Source organism: Octopus bimaculoides, chromosome 4 (genome assembly GCF_046866305.1).
Source record: "Octopus bimaculoides isolate indiv1 chromosome 4, ASM4686630v1, whole genome shotgun sequence".
Classification (NCBI taxonomy): Eukaryota; Metazoa; Mollusca; class Cephalopoda; order Octopoda; family Octopodidae; genus Octopus; species Octopus bimaculoides.
Window position 1 is genome coordinate 28,689,390 of NC_142931.1, and position 24,241 is coordinate 28,713,630.

Below are 24,241 nucleotides of genomic sequence, written 5' to 3' on the forward strand. Positions count from 1 at the left end.
ATCGAAAGCGGACGTTAAACGATGATGATGATGATGATGATACATATATATATATTTATATATACATATATATATATTTATAATATACATATATATATATATACATATATATATACATATATAAATATATTTTTATATATACATATATATATTTATATATACATATATATATATACATATATATATACATATATATATATTATACATATATAAATATATATTTATATATACATATATATATATTTATATATACATATATATATATTTATATATACATATATATATATACATATATATATACATATATAAATATATATTTATATATACATATATATATACATATATAAATATATATATATATATATATATATATATATATATATAAATATATATATATACACGATGATGATGATGTCGTCCGGCTTCTTTCAGTTTCTGTCTACCAAATCCTTTCACAAGGCTTTGGTCGGCCTGAGGCTATAGCAGAAGACACTTGCCCAAGGTTGCCAAGCAGTGGGAATGAACCTGGAGCCATGTGGTTGGTAAGAAGGCTACTTACCACGTGGAAAATAAGTAAATACATGAATAAGTTCAATTGTTATGATTTTAGAGAAGTGGAATTGAAGAATCCAAGAAAGCTAGTGACTGTTTGCACCAGCATATATTAAGTAAAAATGTTCATTTCGCTTTCTGAACATACAGCTTAGATTAGAAGTTAAGAACACCCCCTTCTTTAAGTTCATATAATAACAATTATGGGGTTTCGATGATGCTAAACATTGAGGTGAGCTGAAGGTGCTAGCAACTCTGGCAGTCACCCAAGTCACAAAGTACTTTGGGACATCATGTCATGTTATCATTATCATTATCATTATCATTATCATTATCATATCATGTCATGTTTGAGATATTCTCAAAATTACAAAGAGAAAAATATGAAAATGATTAATAAAATAAGAAACTTTTACATTCAAGAAATTGTAATTAACACTTTATTTCTATATTTGCAAGTTTTATGCTTTGTTAATACAAATTAATTTCCCATTTAAGGGCACCAACAGGTTGTCCTTGGCACCAGTAATCCTAGAGTCATGTTAAACATATTAAACAACTCTACTTAAATATATTTAAAGCTTGTAAGAATAATATTCGATAACATATTTTTTATTTATTTGATTTAACCCTTTTGTTGCCGTATATATTTTGAGATGCTCTGTGTTTCCTTCAATTAATTTTAAATATAACAAAAAATTTAATAAAATAACTTAGTTATCATTAAGCTAGTGGTAGGAACATAAATTGTGACTAAGATTTGGTGGAAGATTTTAATTCAAAACTTATGAAAACATGACATTTGTACTACAGAGCCAGAAGTAGTTTCAGCCGGGTTGGTATCAAAAGGGTTAATACAAACTCAGAAGGGTTTGATCTCAAAACTGGGAAAACATTGAAATGGTTTAGAGGTATAATTTGTCTCGACCAAATCACTGCTACTTCTGATAAATACCATCACATTCTGAAAGTGTAAACAGATTATATGTTCTTTGCTTGAATAACTTAATTTATCTTCCTTTTAGTGATATTATCTTTTGTGTATACAAAATAGACAAAAGCTAGAGACTAAAATCCTGAAAGATATTACAGTTTTTGATAAAGTATACTTGTACTCCATATGTTGCAACTGTAAATATATTAAAAGAATAAAGTGGAAGCTACTAAAACGATGCTATAGTTAATATTGTGTCTGTAAATACGTGATATGTAGTAATCACCACAGAGACTGAAACACACTTTCGTATAAATGTAGTCACTTATTTATTCTTGCTGACACAATATAAATTACAGTGACATACTGTTGTAAAATACAAACAAACTTTATTCAAAGGAAAGCAATAGTTTTGGTTTTGCCAGGTAAGAGAAAGTGTTTAAATGCTCTCTGTGTACAAGTGAATTAGTTCTGTGAAATGGTCAAAATTGGTAAAGCAGGATGTCATTAGGGAAAATGCATTTATAATGATGTAGACACACTGGCACTCAATGACATTGAGAGAAATAAAGATGCTCGAGAGTGTTATTAAAAGGGATTGCTTAATAAAGAGAGGAAGTGGAACAAAGTGTTTCTACTCATAGGAGATCAGAATCAGGACCAACCATAGAAATATTCACACATAATGTAAAACTGAGAGAGAATGTGTAACCCCTAGGCATAAGACTGAGTTTGGAGGCATAATAGTAATCAATCAATTTAGCAAAAGAATTGAAGAGTAATATGTAATCCATGATAATTAATGTATCAAAGTAAGTGATAATGGTGTTGATGTCCCAACTGTGCAATGAGACTTTAGAAAGAGAGATAATTGAGAGAATAATGGAATGTATAACATGCAATATTACAAATGATACATGGCTGATGACAGAGTTCTGTAGATATTATTCTGTTATGCACAAAATGAGGTTAACTCTTTAAAGCAGTGATGGAGAACTATTTCTGAAATTTGTGGGATGAGACTAATTATTAGACCATAACACCTGTGACATGCACCTATGCTATGAAAAATAATGAATCTACAGTCTTACCAAATTTATAGATATGCAACTTACATTTATTTACTGTTTTTAAACTACTTTTTTTTCTTCATACATATTTATAGACTTTGTCAACAAACAGTTTTCAAATTTAAAAGTTTTGCCAGTGGCATGAAAGTGATTCCACACCCCTTTTGTATTCGATCTTGAAATCCTGAATTTATAGATGATTTGTCCTTCCTCTCAGGTTCTAATAAAATGTCCTTTGTATTCCTTCAACTAAGAATGATCTTTTATTCTGTAAAATTACTTTGTTGACATCTTTGTTGCAGTCATTTTTCTTTTGCTAATTTTATTGCAAAATAACCAGTATTTTAAAACCAGAAAATTTTCTCCAGACAATTTTTATGTACTTACCAGCATGACGTCAGGTACATGAAAAAAAATCTATTTGTTTAAATATCATAGAGCACAAAATAACATTTTGATAACATGTCTCAACAACAAAATTTATAAGTATCTCTCACTGCTATCATTATCATCTACATAAAAATGGTTGTCCCAGAGAAAATAAAGTTGCAAGTCAGCACCAATGTCAGAGGTCATGACTCCTAAGATATTGGAGTGTATATTAATATAAACTAAATAATACTTCTTAAAGGTTAGTACACCAGCTGTTAATGTATGTGTACTTCCAAATCTTACTCTGTATACCAGTTATAATGGGAGGGTTAGGATTTGATGTCATCACTTCTTCCACAAACCAATGTGTCTAATATTTGCATTAATAGTATTTATTCCTAGAACATTTTCAACCAATTTTTTTTTAAACCAAAGCACTTACATACCATTACACTTATGTTCAATGGGTAATGGATTTCTTTAATCCTTTTTAAATCATTTTTGTCTTGTAAACATTCTTATACAACTATCAATGGGATAGTTATTCTTCATATCTAGATTTGCTTATTGCATAAACAGTTTCTGTTATACTTGAATACCCAACATGTCTGTACAGTATCATCGGGGTCCTTGTTTAATACCCTGATGATACAGTACCCACATTAACACCAATATGCACATCTAACAGTGTGCAGTCAATACAGCTGAAACGTGCTGTAAATAACTGTTTAATAAAGTTATAAGAGCTCTCTGAACTTTGCCCAGCCTATTCTTATTCTAGCAGCCATGCTCTCAGAACATCCACCCCTGTTACTGACTTGGTCACCTAGGTAACAGAAGCTATCAACTACTTCGTTTAAACCTAGGATAAGGTACCAACTTATAGTTATGATTAGTAGCGTTAAATACATCAAATTAGCTTTAGAATAAGCTTTAATCATCACAATATTATACAAAATTAGAACATATAACTACCTTTGACTATAAAGTATTTAACGGTAATATGAGCATTCTTTTACTATGTTTCATAGCATTATTTACGTAATATATGATTTTCGTATGAGGTATAGTTATTATTCTGCGTAGATCTGAGAGTTTTAAGTATTTTAAGTAGTTTTAATCTTCAATAAACTATTTACTTTAGGTAGATCTTCTTTTTCAATATTTTCGTTATTATAGTAAATATAATACGCATTGACCTCTGGGTAATAGACGCCATATTTATCACGTGACCTTTCAGTATAAATTCTAAAGTAAAATTATTTTGGTTTAATCTACAGTAACTCACCGGCAGGTAAGTCATGTTTTTTTGATTTTCTAAACAATATTGACATACGTCTTTTATTAACTTTATACACTAACACATTTTCTACTTTTATTTACGTTTTCCATAATGATTTAACCTTGTTTACTACAATACTCTTTTTCAATATTTTTAGGTTGTAACTTTTAATAATTATATTAATGCCGTTAACGTAGGGATTATTTTACAGGTTTTGTTTCTTTATACTTTTATTTTTATTTCTCGTGTTTATGTTTATTCCTTGAATTATTTTAGGTATCTTTTTAGGCATTTGACCTGGAGAGTGACCAATTTGGGGAGTAAAATCATTTTCCCATTCTAATGAACTTGGATAGAATTTGCTTATGATTTTATATAGTCCTATTTCAGCCATGAAACGCACGTAGTCTATGTACAATCACTGGCTTTTATACTTTTACACATTATATTATTGTATTAATTTTTACTTTATTTATACTTTATTTGATTTTTAAATTAATATTTTTATGATGAATGTTTCTTTATATGATATATATTATTAAAATTTTAGATTAAAATCTTAGATAAGTAATGATATGGTATATGCCTCACAACATGGATTTGGACGGGTTTTGAATTGACTGAGTTGTAGAGTGGTGGTCCGTCTCTAAATTAGTTGTATACATATATATTATATATTACGAAACTCGGTGTAATATTATACCGAATTTTACCTGTAAGGCTGGAATAAGTTTTTATTCTCTAATATTATTACCATATATATATATATATATATATATATATATATATATATGTGACACAGATAAATTCCTCTATTTACAAAATATCGAGGTCTCTTTCTTTCTTTTGTTGTCTTTTCTATCAATACACACACGCACACACACACAGCACAGCACAGAACAGAATTTTGTCAGTGAACAGGTTGCGATTTCAAAGCAATGAAAATATTTTGACAAATTAAATTTAAATGTTGAAGTAAATCTAACGGTTTTTGTGTGTATTTAAATGGCTTATAAACACCCTTCACACTGCAATTGTGTATATGTACGTATGTATGTATGTATGTATATATATATATATATATATATATATATATATATATGGCTGGACTGCTGAAGTGTACAAATGTCTCTTTACTTCCCTCTCCCAAAGTCAGAAACAAGCTACACAGCTGCAAGGCCAAACTAACGTTTATATGTATATTTGTAACCATATGTTTATCTACAAACTCGTAACTACATTTTTTTTCTTAACTACAAATTATTATATACCCAAATAATCTCTCGTTTATAAGCAAACAACCAAATGACGACCAAAAACTCACACCCATAAGAAAGAATATATCTATACATCTAAAACAGAATTAAACCAAGAAAAAAAAGAAAAAAGCATGGCAACTAACCAGCAGGCTTACAACAAACAAAATTGGTCTGATAATGAAAGTGACCTCTTAATAAGCACATGGTTTTCTCTCTCCCAAACAGAAAATACAAACACTTCGTGTCTAAATGAGATTGCCATTGAAAAAAAAAACAAAAAAAAATAACAGTACAACTACACAACACGCTATCTGTTAAGCAGATACGTAGCAAACTGAAACATATCGAGGTTTCCTTCAAACTAATTCAGGATCATTTTGAAAAACTTTCGTATATTTACTCTTTAAATATTGATCAAGCACAAAAACATAACCAGCAACAACAACAACAGGAAGAGCTGCTCCTAAATTCCAGCATGATAACTGATTTATTGAACGGTAGTATGTCTTCACCTCTCTATCTCTCTCACCATTCTCACGGCAACCACCATAATTATCATCATCGTCATCGTCATCACCACCGCTGCCACCATCACCTTCTACCACCTCAAATACTAATAATAAACCATTGCTTTCTTCATCCATATCACTACCCCAGTTCTACTGTTGTATAAAAACCTAAAAAAAAATCTATGAAGCAGAATGTGTCCCTCACAACACAAACAAGAAACACCAAAATATGCTGTTATTCATGTTACAGGCTCTGCACAAGTAGAGACTGCATCTTCTCACATTTACCTTCAACTGGATGCACAATCCAGACAAACACTACCAGTCAACATCAAAGCACACATCCCACAATAACATCAGCAACACCAAATAATAAATTGAACACTAAAACTTGCATAACACAGAATTCCAAAATCTGTCGATATTCCCAACATGAGAAACTATGTCTGCTATGTGACTGTTCATGCACTCATTCTCCAGAGACCCAAAGCACTAACAGAAACGGGGCTCCAAGCCAACACAAACCACAGTAAAAACACCATCTGCTGCAGCAATGCTGGTCCAGTCTTTTCACAAAGACACAAAAACAAAAACAAAGAGACAACAACAAAAACCATAACAAAAGAGGAAGTGACAATCCTATCTGACAGTGTAACCACACCTCCAGTCAAAAACTGCTCCCTAAGCAGGAAAATTCTTTTTTAGCCATGTTGAACCTAATAAGAGATACGAAAAACTTTTTATCCATCATTCAATACCATCCTATGCTATTACCCCAGTGCATCAACTCCCTGCATTGCTGTCACTAACACACAATCAGAAAATAAGCCCCCTGTGGTGAGCTGGCAGAATCGTTAGCACACCAGGCGAAATGCTTAGCAGTATTTTGTCTGCCGTTACATTCTGAGTTCAAATTCCGCCGAGGTTGACTTTGCCTTTCATCCTTTTGAGATTGATAAATAAAGTACCAGTTATGCACTGTGGTCGATGTAATCGACTTAATCTCCTTGTCTGTCCCCTCTATGTTTAGCCCCTTGTGGGCAATAAAGAAGTAAGAAAATAAGCTGTTCATTGCCAAATATTGCATATATCATACACAACATTGTATTAATATGTCTCAGCAATAGCCATATAGGCTCATTCATAGATGAATAGAGTCAAAAGCTCATGAATTTATTTTGACTCTATTCACCTGAAGATGCACATATACAGTTATTGCTGAGTGGTATTAATACAACATTGTGTATAATATATATAACATTCAGCAATGAACAACTGATAACGATGTGTTGAAACAATTGTAGTGACACGTAATAAAGCTTGTTCAATTCATTTTCTCATATTATTATTTTTTGTTTATACTCTACAAATATTTGGATTTTCACATGTATATCCCATGAGAGAAAAAGTCCCACTGTAGCATTAGGTAGCTGCTACCTGAAGAGGAACTTTGTAAAGCACAGATTATATATTTAAAACAATGTGTGTGTGCATGCGTATTATACATGAGAGGCTTCTGTCTACCAATTTTTGCTCACAATGTTTTTGTAAATCTGTGGCTTTGTATAGAAGAGAGAGAGACAGACAGATAGAGAGAGACAAACAGAGAGAGAGAGACAGACAGACAGAGAGAAGGAAAAGAAGTGAGATTGTTTAGAGTTTTATTTATAGAGCAGCTGACTGACAGCGTGTCAAACAAAATGCTTTCACTGCAGTATGTAGACACATCTCTTCATGGCTTTCTTCAAATCCTGCTGTCTTCATTTTTCTTTTTACTGTGGCTGATAAAATAAGAACCAGCAAAATACAGAAGAGAATTTTTAACTGACTGTTCCTGTCCCCAAAATTTATAGATTTGTGTCATTGGTAAAAATCAACTTTGTTTATCTGACCATGATCAACTTTGCCTTTCAGCCTTCTAGGATAGATAAAATAAAGTACCAGTTAAGGTTTTAGGGGGCAATATAATTACCTACCTTTCCTAGTCAAAATATATGGCCTCATGACCATATCAGAAATCATTATGTTAGATAAATTGGAAAATGCAATAGTACTGATTGGACAAAGGAGAGACTAGATTAATCAGGTTTTAGTTAGTAAGAACTAATCTGGAAAGATGAGGATTTACAGAAGAATTGAGGGAAGAAACAATAGGCAATAGATTAAGTCTATCTATTTTATTCCAGTATAGTCAGTGCTGTTGTTATTGTCGAAAATGATGATGATGATGATGACAATGACGAAGATGATGATGATGATAAACTACACATGTTCAAAGGCCTTTCAACTTGGCCTTGCTTCTCAAATTAGTATGCTTTTATGAAATATCTGGCTATTGTTATGTTTTCCTTTGTAACGAAAGATCTGAAAGCAATCACTGAATTCTCCTCAAGACAAGTTGTAATAATTAGAGAAGCTTCCAGCTACAAAAGACTGACTTTTAATATGTCGAAATGTTCTGATGTTTCCTTCTACAATAAAAAAAAAACCCAGAAAAGTAGAAGCAAAATAGAAAAAGATTTTTAAAAAAATGAAGAAAAAAATTGTTTTTTTACTTGAAGCAGAGTGAAGAAAACAAGAAAATAAGCAACGGCTAAGAAACTCTTAGATATAAATATATGTATGTATGTAAGTATGTATGTATGTATGTATGTATGCGCGTGTGCGTGTATATGTATATTTGTTATATATGTTTATTTAAATACTTACTATACACAACTCCAAACATGGATTAGAGCAGAAGTGTGTATGTGCACGTACATGTGTATTTGTGAATTGATCTCGATATGTGTGTGAAGTATGTGTGATCAGTTCAAGTGCATATCAGTATACATGGAAAGTTTGTGTATATATATATATATTAACAAATGTATATACCTACATATATACCTATACTTATGATTTTTTTAAAAGTGGGAATGCATATGCAAAAGCTTGGTAAATCTGTGTGAGTTTGAATGTGTGTGTGTATATATATATACACACACACACACACACACATAGTGTGTGTTAGTGTGGGTGTGGGTGTATTATTCAGTATGACTATGTATTTGTGTATGGTATATATAAATGTTTTTTTTTAACAATATTTGATTGGCATTAAAGTTTAGGAAATTTAAAAATGACAAATTAGAAAAACTACAAAAATATATTTATAAATGATGTGATATTGTTCTTACAGATTATTTTCTTTCACTGGAAGTAATTGGAATCAGATAGTTGCATCATTAATCATGAGACAGTTGATTGCAACAGGATTATCAGTCACATGACTACAAACTGCAATCGTGTGTATGTTTTTATGTTTGATAGATATCCGTTGATTATAATTAGCTTATTTGTTAAATGTCTAGTGATTTTGACTGGCCTGCTCATTAGATATCTGGTTATTGGCCATTTTGTTATGTATCTGTTGATTGTGAATAGGCTATTTATTACATGTCCCATGTCTGTGACTGGTTTATTTGTGAATGCGCCTGGTAATTGTGACTAACGTAGTGATTGATTTTGAATGACCAATTGGTGCAGGCATGGCTCTGTGTTTAAGATGTTCATCTTAAAATTGCATGGTTTCGGATTCAGTCCCATGGCACAGCACCTTGTGCAGGTGTCTTCTACTATAAGCCCCATTCTATTGATGCCTTGTGAGTGAAACTGCTAGACAGAAACTGTATGAAAGCCCATCAAATCAAGTGTGTGTGTGTGATTGTGTCCTTGCATGCATATATGTGTGAATCTTGACAGTCAATGGCTTCTCTTGTCCCTGTATGAGTGAAATATTAATATGATGTTTACACTCCTTGTTGACATTACAACTGGCCATTCTACACTTTTAAATATTAGCGGAATATAATTTTCCTTCCTTGAAAAACGAGTTTGTGTTATATGTTGGAGACAGGAAGAGCATCCAGCAGTAAAATGTACCTTAGTTAAGCCCCCATCCAACCTATGCTAGAATGGAAAAATTGACATTAGACAAAGATATGAAGCCGGTGGCTACATGCATGACAGTGACTGGCCTGTTTTGTTATTTACCTGCTGATTGTGATTATGTTGATTACTTGGTGATTTTTGACAAGTCTAATTTGTAACTTATCTGGTACTGTGACTGACTTGTTTTTGTTGCATATCTGGTGACTATGTCTGGTCTGATTTATTACATATCTAGTAACTATTTCTTCTTTGCGCCCTTTTAAAGCCTAGCCAGGCTCATGGGCCCGGTTTCCCGGTTTCTATGGCATATGTGCTCCCCCCCCCTCCTAGCTGGATGGGATGCTAGTCCATCGCAGCATTACTCAAGAAACAGGAAGAAAGAGTGAGAGAAAGCTGGGGCAAAAGAGTACAACAGGGGTCACCACCACCCCCTGCTGGAGCCTCGTGGAGCTTTAGGTGTTTTCGCTGAATAAACACACACAACGCCCGGTCTGGGAATCGAAACTGTGATCCTCCGACTGCGAGTCCACTGCCCTAACCACTGGGCCATCGCGCCTCCACATCTAGTAACTATGTCTAGATAAATTGTTTTGTTACATGACTGTGTTAAGTCTGTTAGTAACATTGCTGGTAACTTTGGATGACCACTTTATTTTGTGAATGAGTTGCGATTAGCCATTATTTTAAATGTATGGTGATTGTGACTGACCATTATGTAATGTATCAGATGCTTGTGACAAGACACTTTGCTATACATGCTTCCATTGTAACAAATTTGTTAACTAAGAGCCAGATAATAATCATTATTATCTAATGACTATTATCTAATCACTATTATCTGATTATTATTACTATTGATTATTGTGTGATAATGGAAGAGGCAGAAATTTTACAATCATTGATTGAAATTCTTTTCACTGTACAATATAGGATGTAATGTGTAATGTTTATGTAAGAATACTATGACATCTAGTGAAAATTAGTTTGGATTTAAAACTAAGGAGAATATTTGATGAGATATTAGTTGATTGCAATTCCAAACCTCTCTGTATTCTTTTTGTGCTTTCTGTAGTCTCATGGCTCAGTGGTTAGAGTGCAGGTTCACAATCACGAGGTATTGGGTTCGATTTCCAGACTAGACTGTGCAAGACACTTTATTTCACATTGCTCCAGTTCACTCAAGCCGTAGAAATGAGTTGTGATGTCACTGGTGCCAAGCTATATTGGCCTTTGCCTTTCCCTTGGGCAGCATCAGTGGTGTGGAGAGGGGAGGGTGGTATGTATGAGTAACTGCTGGTCTTCCATACACAACCTTGCCTGGACTTGTGCCTTGGAGGGGAGCGTTAAAGGTTCAATCCCATGGTCATTCATGACTAAAGGGGGTGTTTACCCTTTTACTCATGTTACGTGTTCTCTTAAACATCAGGGTAGTTCCATTTCTGATTGCATGCGTAAAAAGGTACTTAAAAGAAGAAAGACTAAATATGTTTAGAGACATTTTGTGGAATTCATAATAAGTGCAGGTGGGTTATTGACAAAATCAAAGAATAAAGGACAGCACCTCTGACATTTTATCAGGACAACAATACTGATGAAACGAAAAAAGGAAGTTATTCTCAGACTGAATTCTTACTCCTATATGAATTCACAAAGGGCCAGGTACAGGTATTAAATCAGATTGGACCACAAGGGCCAAGTACAGGTATTAAATCAGATTGGACCACGAGGACCAGGTAGAGGTGGTAAATCAGATTGGACCACAAGGGCCAGGTACAGGTATTAAATCAGATTGGACCACAAGGGCCAGGTACAGGTATTAAATCAGATTGAATAATGGATTCTTTTACCTTTTATCTTTTCCTTGTTTCAGTCACTAGACTGCAACCATGCTTGGCCAACACCTTGAACAGCCTTTAGTTGAATGAGTTGACCCCAATACTTTTTTTTTAAGCCTGGCACTTATTCTATCAGTTCCTTTTGCTGAACTGCTATGTTACAGGGACATAAACACACCAATACCAGTTGTGAAGTTGTGGTGGAGGACAAACACAAAGACACAGATATGCACACAGACACACACACACACACGCACACACACACACACACACACACACACACACACACACACACACACATACATACATACACATATATACAATGGGTTGTTTTTAGTTTCTATTTACCAAATCCACTCACAAGACTTAGGTCAGCCCAAGGCTATAGCAGAAGACACTTGCCCATGGTGTTATGCTGTGGGACTGATCCTGGAACTATGTGGCTGGGAAGCAAGCTTCTTACTACACAGTTATACCTGTGTCTGTGAAAGTTAAAATAAATTGGGAAGAGTAGGGAAGGATCTTCCATAGCCATACTAATTTTAATTTAATTTTATAGATTATGGACATAAATAAAGTAAGAATTTACAAAAAAACAAAAAACGAAGACGGGTGTGTAAACAACAAACAAATGTATTAGTTTAACACTCGGGAAGTGAGAAAGTCTTTTACGTTTCAAGCCCACGCTCTTTGACAGAAAGGAACACAGAAATAAACAGGGAGAGAAGATAAAAAAAGGTATAGTGGCTAGCGATTTATCATGGCAAATGCCGGACAGAGGGGTCACACAGGAGAGCTAGGAAGAAGGGGAGATAATAAAGTAGTGGAGATGATAATGTAGTGGTGATCCCAAAATGAAGGTGCACGTGTGTGTGGAAGGGGGCTGGTGACATTGACGTGTGCATGTGTAGGTGTGTGGATGCTGGGAAGTGGTCAGTGCTAGTGTGTGTGGGGTCGTGCGATGTGGTGTTGGAGTGTGGGGGAAGCAAGAGTGGAGTCTAAATATATAAAGTAAACTGACTATAATTAGAATGCGAAGATGGGTCAGTATTTCTGATGAAGTGACCTGAACTAATTACACCAAACTTATTTTATGATATACAAGAAAAGTAATGAAGTAATTTATGTGGAATAACGCATGATAAGCAACACTAATTGTTCCTGTGGCATTTTAACTAAATATATATTTACTCTTGCAGTCTATTATTCATCATTGTAAGCTTTCTTTGTTTTAACAAAAATTTATATTGAATGTGAACATGTTGGATTGATAGATTTAGTGGAAAGGTGAGCAAAATGTCATGTATTTGGTTACAGCTCTTTACAGCCTGAATACTAATCTTAAGTGTGTTATCGTCTTTCATTCTTGTGGGACCATTAAAATATGCATTGCTGAAACACTGGCATCAATATAATTGATAACGCTAATCCCACAAAATGAAGAAACTTATTTTTGTGATAGGAATTCATATTAAATGTCCATCAAATGTCCATCGTTTTTATATTATATCTAATTTTCCATATTTTTTCATGATAATTTATTTTCTTCTAATACAAAAACATGATCTCTTTCTTATTATTTCAAGTTTATATCAATTATTATATGCAAGAAACTGTGCATTCCAAACAAAACAACCACATTACTGTGAATAAATGAAATTATTTTAATATATCAAGTTCTTTGTGTGTGTAGAAGAGAAGACAATATTAGCTTACTAACAATAGAGTTAGTTGCTTGTATTCTCTTCATTTGTAGTTTCTCTTCACTTATCTCTAACTTCAGCAAGCAGTAAATAGATGGAAATGTTAGCAAAATCTATGGCTTAAACCAGGGAGGTGCCGCCTGGGTAGGCAAGGTAGAATAAAATAGATCAATAGTAATATTTTCCTTTTATGGCAAAATATGCACCTAATTCAATAAAAGTATGAAGTTTATTCTGATTACTATGCATAAAATACAGGCATAATTTGCGTCTGCCTTTCAATCTCTCTTGTAGTAAGCAACAGATGAGGGTTATGCAACTTTTTGCTAAACAATTTGCACAGATGACATGTTTATTATGATCAAATGTTTAAGTTGTATATTTTTTCCCTCCCTTCATTGAACCAACATTGTCTGTACATGTGTACTGGGTGCCACATCATTAGAGGTTGAAGTGTTTGCAAAGCAAGAAGAAATGTGGTGTTTTACTGAAGAACACAGGAATATGCCACCTGGTCCGGGAATCAACCACAACCCTTGGGATCATGAGCGCAACACTGAAACCACTGTGTGACAAGCCCTCATAAATTCACACATACATACATACACATACGCACACACAAACATATATACATACATACATTCATTCATACATACATACATTCATACATACATACATCTGCCTTTCAGTTGGATTTCAGCTAAGAACCTTTATTTTTAATGCAAGGTTTAATTGCTTTTATACATTATGCACATTTCAGTAGGATTAAATTAATAGTTAACAAACAAAAACAGGCTAAGCTGGCACAACAGTTAATCTCAAAGCAATTAGACTTTCCTTGAAATTGATCAATTTTATCTATTTTCAATTTATCTTCCAGCATCTGTGAATTATTGAGTATGATTAGGAATTAGGTGAGCATTTTATAGTTGTTGTTTTTGTTGGTGTTTCTTCTGTTGTTATTGTTTCTGATAATGCTGAATAGCCCTAATTACCACTGCTCCTACCGAGCAAGCTGTCTAAGAAGTTAAATGATGCTGAAAAAATGAATCGGATTGTGTCTTGAATTTTATTGCTGCATAAGAAATTATAAGATGTAAAACTACATCGATGAACTGTAGCTAGCTCAAGTTCCCCCACTGCGCTAACTTCAAGAAGAATATTCTTCTCTTCCTTCTAAACACATTATATAAAGGACACATTTGCAGTGGAGTACTGTGGGTTACAAAACATCAGATATAAATTGCATTCATTCTGAATACTAATTATATATGATCTTTTTCCAATTCTGAAATTTGGCACAAACCCAAGTGTATTCGGTCATGAGCAGAGAAAGAAAGAGGAGAGCCAAGACAGTTGATAAGCATGGTAACTAGTACACTTGATTGACTCATTAGTATCAATACTAATTTAAATCTGGCCCCAATAATGTAGCAGGAAGTATGGTGGAATAGAATGATTTACTTAATGTTGATTGGGATCCAACAGCAACAAGCAGAACTAAAAATTCAGTGAGAGAAAATGTTGTCATAGATTTTTATCTCTTCTAAGTATTTAAGTGTCCACAACAAAATCTTAATGCTATTAACAAACTTTCTATTTTTCTATTGAGAACATGAATGGTGCGTTTTGTGCTTTGCTTTTTTTTATGTTTTTATAAACTTGTTTACGTTCTTAATGTGAGGGGATTTAATATAAGCAATATCGACCACCAAACTATCCATTTTTATTACCTCTTTATATGTTACATTACAATCAGAACCAGTCATACATTTGTGGTAGGCATGTTGCATATAAAATAAATTAAATTCAAAATAAAGAGGGCTCAAGGACAATGTTTCCCAACAAGTGAATGCAGGTCTGCTGGGGGCAGCAGTGGGGATTGCAAATGGAACAGTCATTGCCATAAAATTAAGATGTTTTTTTGTTGACTTTCTAAACTTCTCCACCATCATTACAGATAAGTAGTATTTTATTGATGCCAAATCACTTTTGCTTACACATTAATGAAGTGTATGGAAGAGCAATGATGTCACTTACATTGGAGATGGATGCATTAACAGAATTGTTAGAAAAATTGCTTTGCTGTGTTTATTCTGGTTCTTTATGTCGTGAGCTCAAGCCCTGCTGAGGACAACTTTGCCTTTCATCCTTTCAGAATCAATAAAATACTGATAGTATTGATGAGATTGATAGTATTGGCTAAAAGCTCTTTCTCCAAAATTGCTGGCCTTGTGCCTAATCTAGTTGGTTGGTTGGTTGATGTTTATTAGTTTGAGAAACACTGCTGTAACATAGTTTTTTTTTTTTTTTGATTTGTATTTGATGTTATAACCAAAAAGAGTTAATTAATTAAAATTTTTAATCTTAATTAAAATTTCTGAGCTTACTATATCAAGTATAATAAAACTCAATTTTAGGCTTTCATGCAGTCTGGATTCATATGTTTTACCCCAATCATTCTCCAGATGAGATGAAATTCAGAGCTTTATTAATGACTATTCAGTTATGTGGCAAATATTTCAGGCATCTGAACTTGTTCGACAGAGTTAGATGGTTTTACTCGTTCAGATATTTCCTTAATCTCTAAAGAATTGGTCTAGATATTGCTAGATGTTAATAATGATTTAAACTGCCACCTAAAAGAATAATGGTTTATATGCAATCCAAAGCATCACACTGTTACTTTCCAATAACTCAGTCTATTAAACTGAAAATTATTTGCATGAGTAGCCATAGCTTGCCACAGAAAGCAGAGGTACTCAGTAAAGCTGAGTGCTTCATTAGGTAACTGGGTTTAAATCTTCTAATGAGCTGAGAGTAAGCAATCAGGATTTTTCACCCTAGTGTGATTTTCTCAAGAGATCTTAAATGGATTTGTAATTACAAAAAAGCCATGTCCCAATGGTAGAAACCAAGGAGTAACTGTGAATAATTTCTCATAGGACACCATTTGCATGGAGAACATTTAGTTAAGTATGCAAGAACATATTTAATGTAGTGTGCTAAAAAGAATCATTAATTAATTGAAACTGCATCATAATGAGGAGAAAAGTCATTAGCATTAATAACACTTCTGAATAATGATGCAGGAGAGAGGAGAGAACTTAACAAATTAAAGTGATGAAGGTATTGTGCTCTTTTCAGGCAAATAACCTGAGCTAAACAGAGTTATAACGAAAGTTTACTTCAAGGCAGACAATGAAGAAATGTAAACTAAGAAATTGTGTATGCTAGTGATTTGATTATTAAGCTTAAAAATATAGCTTCATGCTTCATCAGCAAAAATACTAATAGTTATCACAATCACAATCATTCATGAAATTGGTGCTTGATAAATCACCTGTTTTAATACTTAAATTGCTTCTTCAGTAGGGTGCAGAGATTGATGCATGCTTGAACATTTTGCCTCTGTAACTAAATGGTATTTGATCCTGCTGTTCAACACCTTGAGTAAATATTTTCTATCTTATCCTTATGTTATCAAAAGATTTGTGAGAGAAACCTAGTAGACAGAAACTATGTAAGAACCCATTATAGTGACTGTTCCTGTTCTTGGGTGGTAGACTTAATCCAACACCAAGTTTAACACTACCAATTGTTTTGGGGGGAAGGGGTGCCAATAGTGGAGTCCACTCTGTTGCAAGTGTTCAGGTTAACTGCCTTTCTTTGCATAAATTTCAGAAACTCTAAAAAGGGACATTACTTCACTAATTAAATGTTATTTTATTGGATCGGCAAGAAGCAAAACTGGCTGAAATTCTTGAGTTTCATTATGCGCAGACGCAGCTAAATTATCAGTAGGCCAATTTGATTAAAGACTTACAACAACAAACAATATATGGCAGATGGAATATGATCTTTCAATTAGCCAGCTCAAATGGACATGTTGTAGATTTTTTAAGGCCAGACGCCAAACGTCACCTGTTTCCAAATTAGCAATATTTCTCCATGGTTTTCACAATAGATTGGAAATGAAGGATACTGTTATATGATGGTGACACTTATTTACAACTATCGTATAATGTCAAGAGAAAGAGACAACTTACAGACATACACTTACACATGTGCATACACATGAACATATGCGTGCATGTATGTGTGTGTGTGTGTGTGTGTGTGTGCTCCTTTCAGTTTTTGTCTACCAAATCCACTCTCAAAGTTGTGGCCAGCTCAGAACTACAGAAGACACTTGCCCAAAATGACACACAGCAGGACTGAACTTGGAACCATGTGGGTGGGAAGCTAGCTTCTCAATAACATTATATATAGATATATAATATATATAGATATATAATATAAATAAGTAATTTTATCAAAGAAGAAAGGCAACACCTGTTATAAATTTAAAATCAGAACTCATAATCTACCTGTTTAATATCTGGACCTTTCAGTTAATTCTTCTGAAGAAGCAATATAATTAAAACTGTATGTGTATGTATTTGTGTGTATGTGACCATAATAATAAAAATTCATATTAGTTTCTTTTCTTTCATTTCAACTATGTTTATATTCACCAACTCAACATCAAAATGGGAAGTCTTAATATTGCAGTATTTGGTTAAATGAGTAGAATACGCTTTTATTACAGTTTGATGGATTTTGAAATAGCAACGAAGCCATTGCGAATTAAGTGTAGTGTTTATTTTCAGATACGGAAAACCTGAGCAATAAAATAATATAATTTGCCTTACAAATGCAAAGCCTTCAGCTAAGTTAGAACATATAACCTTTACTTCAGCATCTCTGCATTAAAACTGGAATCACCTCACTTTCAACTTAATCTCAGTAGGTAAAAAGAAGAAAAAATAAAAAAGAATTAACAAGTAGGTGAAGGGAAGAAGAGAATTAGCAACAAAGATGAAATTTGAAAGAGATAGTCAACTTACTATTTACTAAAAATGATGCTTGTGTCTCTTAACTTCTGATATCACAGAGGTTTAGAAAATTAGAGGAAGACAAAGATAGCAAAGATAAAAATTAGAGAAAAGGAAAAAAAAAATACAAAAATAGAATAAGATGAAAGATAAGCAGAAATGAAAAAGCATGGAGATATTTTCATTTTAGTTGTCTAAAATCTTTCTCATTTACTTCTCTCTCGCTCTCTCTCTCTCTCATTCACAGTCTCTTGCTATCTCTGCCTTTCTTTTAAGAATAACTAGGTTAAGACTGAAGTGACTGACTGATAAATTCTTTGAACTTGTTTTCCTATCTCTTTCTGGAAAAGAACTCCAGTGGTTCTGATGTATTCTTGTCGAAAACGTGAACACTTGATTAGACTTGAGTTTTGCAAGAATACAAACGTTGAAATACTTTAGAGAGAGAGAGTCAAACCAAGAGACATAATTTGTTGTCTATGCTATCACAAAGTACATGCGTGTATGTGTGCGAGAATGAAATGAATTGTATGCATGTGTCTGTGAGTGTGTCAGTGAGTGTGTGTGTGTGTGTGTGTGTGTGACTTTTGATTCTATCGTACAGTTACATTGGTCCATCAAGTGGCCATTTTTCTTTAAGAACTGACATTGTCTGTGAGACATATGCATACACACATGCACAAATATATATACATCCGTATATGTAGTTATACACACATGCACATATACATATATACACACACATATATGCATATACATATATATATATATATATAAATATATATATACACACACATGTATATATATACATACATATATATACATATAAATATATATGAATATATACATATATATGTGTATGTATGTATATATACATATATACAGATACTTGCACTTAAATGTCTGTAGTTATGTGTGTGTATGTATGTATGCATATATATATATATATATAGATATATATATATATATATAGTAGAAGTTCTAAAAAGAGATCAGTTGTAGTTTAATACATTGGATTCCATAGAAACTGAGGATCAATGTCTGTGCTTTTACAAGAGTTGGTTATTAGCTCTACAGAAGACAGTATCTATAGGCACCGACATGGCTGAGTGGTAAAGAAGCTTGCTTCTCAACTATGTAGTCTTGAGTTGAATTCTACTGCATTGCACCTTGGTTAGATGTTTTCCATTATAGCTCCAGGCCAACCAAAGCCTTGTGAGTGACTGACTTGATAAATGGAAACTGAAAGAAGCATGTCTCTTGTGATGTATGTATATGCATGTAGGATGTTTGTGTGGGGTATTTGTGTATGTGTTTGTGTGTATCCTTGTCTAGACATCATGTGATGGTTGTAAATGTCATGCAAGCGAGGTTGTTCATTTTCCAGTTTTCCATAAAAAAAAAAAATGTCTGGCTATAAGGAAATATTACCTTGCTCGAAAACTGGTAAGGTTTAGCTGAAGGAATGGCATCAGGCTGTAGAGAAACCTACCTCGTAGAGAAGTGACAAGTAACATCAAATAATGATGATGATATAATGTGTGTGTGTGTATACATATATTCTTTTATTTGTTTCAGTCATTTGACTGCGGCCATGCTGGAGCACTGCCTTTAGTCAAACAGATCAACCCTAGTACTTATTCTTTGTAAGCCTAGCACTTATTCTATCAGTCACTTTTGCTGAACTGCTAAGTTATGAGAACGTAAACATGCCAACATCGGTTGTCAAGCAATGGTGGGGGAACAAGCACAGACACCCAAACATATACATACACACATACACACACACACACACACACACACATATATATATGATGGGCTTCTTTCAGTTTCCGCCTACCAAATCCACTCACAAGTCTTTGGTCAGCCTGAGGCTATAGTAGAAGACACTTGCCCAAGTTGTCATGCAGTGGGACTGAACCCAGAACCATGTGGTTGGTAAGCAAGCTATTTACCACACAACCACTCCTGTGATATATATATATATCTAATTATATTTGTTATTGATTAAAGATGATAAAAAAAAGGTATACAGTATTGGAGTAGAGTATAAATAATTTATTTAATACATGAACCAAGAGGGACTGAAAGTCTGAGTTTTGTGAAGTGCGTAAACACTTCTAAAATATGTTTGAAGCAGCAGTCAGCCATTTTGGTTGAAAGCATATAACTGCAAACAATATGGCGGACAGAATGTTATTTCTAATTGGTCAGCATAAATTGATGTGACACGAGTAAGGAATATTTCACGTGGATTACAAAAATGAAGCATAAATAATGAAATTCAGTTAAGTATCAGAGATTGATAATTAAAGGAGGATAACTTACACATGGTTAGTAAGTTTGCAGGCACATAACTTTTTTTCACATCTGTTTATTCTTGTGTCCATATCAATAATATTGGTTTCAAATTTTGACACAAGGCCAGCAAGTTCAGGGGAGGAGTAAGTCGATAACATCGACCCCGCCCTCATGTTCAACTGGTACTTATTTTATCAACCCCAAAAGGATGAAAGACACAATCAGCCTTGGCAGAATTTGAACTCAGAACCTAAAAAGTGAAATGTTGCTAAGTTTTTTGCCCAGTGTGCTAACAATTTAGCAAGCTCACTGCCTTACCATGCCCATAATATTGGTCGTGTTCAATTCATGCATATGTATATTATTGCTCACCCAGAGTGCAATTGTGGGTAAATAAATGGATGAATACTGAAATGAATGAATGAATAATAAAAGACAAGTAAATATACAGTTGGCTGTGAATGGTAGGTGGTGGACAGCTGGAGCAATAGTTCGATAAATAGGATAACAAAATAACTGGATATGGTTCATACCTCAACAAAACACATTACCATTGCTGGTATCCATTTAGCATGTGTTGTTTCTTTTATATTCTCATTTATTTTGAAATACTCAATTTTAGGGTTACAATCACATGCATGTTCATATATATAGTAGAAGTTCTTAACAGAGATCAATTGTAGTTTAATACACTGGATTCCATAGAAATTGAGGATCAACTGTGATTTTACAAGAGTTGGTTATTAACTCTAAAGAAGACAGAATCTATAGGCACATATACATAAATTTAGAATTTAGAATGGACTGTCTTCTTGAACAGCAAAAACCTGACAGTGTAGCATTAGTTGGACAAAATTGACTGCTTACAATTCAGTCTTTTGAACTCTCTAATGCTATTCAGAGTTTTACTACAACCAGAATTGTCTCATTTGAAAGTCTCCCTGTCATTTACAAAGACTTTCACAATTCCATTGTACCTTGACATATCTGGGGCTACAGATCCCACAAGTACATGACCAATCAATATCATCGTCTATGCTGCAGTTGCTGGAATCTGAGTTGCTGTTATCTGGAGCAGAATCCTTTATGTCTGATATCTTATGGCCTAGCCTTTTCCCACTGCAAACCCTAGCCTTTGCAAAGTGTCCATTCTCCCCACAAACTACACATTTTTTGCCTTTTCTTTCTCATACTCACATTATTCACAGGTAACTCTCTTGTAGATCATATAAGAAGTTTTAATGGAACGTAGGCTCCACTTGCGACATACTGGCTAGTTGCTTGTCAGTTCTCTCAAGAGTACACCCCAGTCTAATGAGTGTTTCATAATCAGGTCTATCTTGTAGTTGGGCTATCTTCCAAAGGCAGGAGTTTGAGGCTTGCATGATGAGAGTATCTCTGACCACACATTTTGGCCTATGGTTCTCCAGTGAGCATCTCATGTTTTGCTGTAAAGCCTGAGGGTACAAGTTCAAAAAATTCTTGCTTCCCTGAGGTAGAAGAGTTTGTGTATAGGTTATAACTGATTTGTGATCACTTTCAAATCATCCTTGATGTTTTCTTTGGCTTGGCTGAAAGAATCTTCTGTTTTGACTTTGCCACCAGGGCTGAAGGGAGTCATGGAATCATCACCATTCAATATCTATACAAGACCTTTCGTTTAAGCATAAGAGGCTACATCTTCTGTAACGAATATCAATTACACTCACTTTACATATTTCTCCAGTCTTTCTAGTGTCTTGGTGGCACTGGTGTCTTTGGAGAATGGCTCCAGTGTCCCATACAGAATATTTACTGCTATATCTATCTAAGAACAGTTCAAAAACTCATTGCCAGATGGAATGTCTTCTTTGCTGGTAGGATCAGATTCACACTAAAGAGCAATGACCTACTAGACAGCCATCCTAGAAAAATAATCTATAGATTAAAGGATAACACAATGAACAATTTGTCAAAGTCTGAATTATAATGTACCATGGGGAACCTCACAGCAAGAAACTCTTTCCATCATCTGCATTACAAAAGACCACCATTTATATCCCACCACTGTTCCTGTCATGTGCTATTAAGTGTTCTGCAGGGGGAAATAATTCCTTATAAAAAAAAAAAAAAACCTGTAGAACATCACAACTACATTTTTATAAGGACACATATGCAAATACATATTTCTATATTTTTATTCCATTTTATATAGTAATATTCAAATATATATTTCTGTATCTTATTTCTCCTTCTTTGACTTTGCTTTATCAGCCATTCACTTCTGTGTTCAGGTGAAAACCTTGCTTGTTTTCTTCTCCCTACATTTAAGGATTCAGGATGCATTTTCGTCATAAAATACTTTTGGAGTATTACCCAAAATGTCCATTGAAATTACCAGCCATGAGAAGATCTTTGTCATCCATAATCAAGGTAATCTGCAGAAGAGCATGTAGAAATGGTCCATCAGTTCTTCTACTTGTCCAGCTTGTGGAGCATGTGCCAAGATTAATGTTATTGTTGTATAATCTAATACAAATCTTAGCTGAACAATCGCACACATTCTGACTATCTTGAGCACTTTATCTGCCCATTTCTCTGCCAAGCATATATCTACATCATCCATCACTATTACCTATACAGAAAAGTTATTAATTTGTCCCTCACCCACTGAGAGTCTAGTAGAGTTTCTGCTCCATCTTTCCTATTGCACAAAGCACACATTTACATAGCTACACTCTAATATTTCAACAATGTATGTTTGTGTGTCTGTGTGTGTGTGTGCACGTGCTCACATGTGAGTATGCGTATTATCCATAATTTTCATTCAAAACATTGCCTGCAGAACATATTAGACATTAACATATCTAGCATTTGTATACAATAGCATATCTACAAACAAAAATTCTCTTTAGAAGTATGAGATCTCTCTTTCTCACCCTCTCTCTCTCTCACCTTCTGTCATTCTTTCTCTCTTACTCTTTTTCTGTATATAAATTTGTACACACATACATATATAACGTTTTGACTAATTTTATTATAGGAATCAAAATTCAATAGGTACAGTAATGGAGCAAAGCATATATGTTATAAATGTATATATTAGCAATATGTTTCCAAATAATATAATCTGGAAAGTAAATATCTCTAGTTTCAACAATATATTACTCTATCTATCTGATAAGCAATGTGTTTTTGATACAATGATAGCAATTTTCACTGTATTCTAAGAGTGTTAATAATTGCTATTCCCAGACTGAAACTGGCGCCTAATGAATATTTTTAATAAAGAGTCCTTCCACAACCAACTTAAATCAATCTTATTTCTCACTATCGAATGACTTAATTGTTTTAATATAAGAGTCTGTGATTATTACATTCACAGCAGAATTTGATCACTCTTTCAGTTCAAATCACTTATATTGTTTCCAAGGTCATCACAAAATCGTATTAATTTCATATTGTTTAATATTGCTATTCATATTATTTTTGCACTTTATACCTATTGATTTTTATTATTCTATTTTATATTATTGCAGAACATTTATCTCAATAAAATGGGGAATATTTCTAGCTTAGTGATTTCAACTTCTTGATAAAATTACATAGCACGATTATGTATGTACTGGCTCAAT

The 24,241-nt window shown here is 33.6% G+C and overlaps 1 long non-coding RNA gene across 1 annotated transcript in view; it reads left to right on the forward strand.

Moving 5' to 3' along the window:
• Positions 1 to 5,680, forward strand: part of LOC149135998 (uncharacterized) — a 116,090-nt gene extending 110,410 nt beyond the window's left edge. Inside the window, exons 2-3 of the long non-coding RNA XR_016241446.1 lie at positions 4,209 to 4,222; positions 5,505 to 5,680. This is a non-coding gene — a long non-coding RNA (uncharacterized LOC149135998). The remainder of the gene's footprint in view (positions 1 to 4,208; positions 4,223 to 5,504) is intronic.
• The last annotated feature ends 18,561 nt before the right edge of the window (positions 5,681 to 24,241 follow it).